The 1747-nt window shown below is 41.8% G+C and overlaps 1 non-coding gene across 1 annotated transcript; it reads left to right on the top strand.

The window, feature by feature from the left end:
• The first annotated feature begins 1111 nt into the window (after nt 1–1111).
• Nucleotides 1112–1219, top strand: LOC148545137 (small nucleolar RNA R71). Its single transcript, XR_015900251.1, has one exon. It is a non-coding gene; the product is annotated as a small nucleolar RNA R71 (small nucleolar RNA).
• Nucleotides 1220–1747: the final 528 nt, after the last annotated feature.

The raw sequence follows: 1747 nt of genomic DNA, 5'->3' as shown, positions 1-1747 counted from the left end.
AAGCCTTCTCAAAGGTCATGGTGCCTATGGTACAAGGGATTGAGAACTTTCCAGGGTCCTGTCTCTTTTGAGGTAATCTCTGCCTAGTCAAGTCATCCAGTTCTTTGATGAGCAATGGAGGTTCATTCTCCCAAGTCTCATTACCAAATAACTTGTCATTTAGCTTTATGATTGCTCCAAGGTACTTAGCAACTTGCTCTTCAGTGACATCTTCATCCTCTTCAGAGGAAGAATACTCATCAGAGCTCATGAATGGCATAAGTAAATTCAATGGAATCTCTATGGTCTCAGTGTGAGCCTCAGATTCCCATGGTTCCTCTTTAGGAAACTCCATGGAGGTCAGTGGGCGTCCATTGAGGTCTTCCTCAGTGGGAATCACTGCCTCTTCCTCCTCTCCATGTTCGGCCATGTGAGATGTGGTTATGGCCTTGCACTCTCTTTTTGGATTCTCTTCTGTATTGCTAGGGAGAGTGCTAGGAGGGAGTTCAGTAATTTTCTTACTCAGCTGACCCAATTGTGCCTCCAAATTTCTAATGGAGGACCTTGTTTCAGTCATGAAACTTTGAGTGGTCTTGATTAGATCAGAGACAATGGTTGCTAAGTCAGAGTGGCTCTGCTTAGAATTCTCTGTTTGTTTCTGAGAAGATGATGGAAAGGGCTTGTTATTGTTGAGGTTTCTGTTGATCCTTCCATGAGAGATTTGGATGATTTCTCCATGAGGGATTATAGGTGTTTCCATAAGGTTCTCCCATGTAATTCACCTCTTCCATTGCAGGGTTCTCAGGATCATAAGCTTCTTCTTCAAAAGATGATTCCTTAGTACTGCCTGTTGCTCCTTGCATTCCAGATAGACTTTGAGAGATCATATTAACTTGTTGAGTCAATATCTTGTTCTGAGCTAATATGGTATTCAGAGTATCAATCTCAAGAACTCTTTTCTTCTGTATTGTCCCATTATTCACAGGATTCCTTTCAGAGGTGTACATGAATTGGTTATTTGCAACCATTTCAATGAGTTCTTGAGCTTCTGCAGGCATCTTCTTCAGATGAAGAGATCCTCCAGCAGAGCTATCCAATGACATCTTGGATAGTTCAGACAGCTCCATTCTGAAAGCATGTCAGAAGGGCACCTTCTGATCAATTGCTTATATCTCTCCCAAGCTTCATAGAGGGACTCACCATCCTTCTGTCTAAAGGTTTGGACTTCCACTCTAAGCTTACTCAATTTTTGAGGTGGAAAGAACTTTGCCAAAAAGGCATTGACTAGCTTTTCCTAAGAGTTCAGGCTTTCCTTAGGTTGTGAATCCAACCATGTTCTAGCTCTATCTCTTACAACAAAAGGAAAGAGCATAAGTCTATAGACTTCAGGGTCAACCCCATTGGTCTTGACAGTGTCACAAATTTACAAGAACTCAGCTAAGAACTGATGAGGATCTTCCAATGGAAGTCTATGAAACTTGCAATTCTGTTGTATTAGAGAAACTAATTGAGGCTTAAGCTCAAAGTTGTTTGCTCCAATGGCAGGGATTGAGATGCTTCTCCCATAGAAATCAGGAGTAGGTGCAGTAAAGTCACCAAGCACCTTCCTTGCATTGTTGGCATTGTTGTTGTTTTCGGGTGCCATGGTTTCTTCTTCTTTGAAGAGTTCTGTTAGGCCCTCTAAAGAGAATTGTTCTTTAGCTTCTCTTAGCTTTCTCTTCAAGGTCCTTTCAGGTTCAGGATCAGCTTGAACAAGTATGCCTTTATC

Source organism: Arachis ipaensis, chromosome B9 (assembly GCF_059453495.1).
Source record: "Arachis ipaensis isolate K30076 ecotype BB chromosome B9, ASM5945349v1, whole genome shotgun sequence".
NCBI lineage: Eukaryota > Viridiplantae > Streptophyta > Magnoliopsida > Fabales > Fabaceae > Arachis > Arachis ipaensis.
This window is presented reverse-complemented; position numbering and strand designations above follow the sequence as displayed.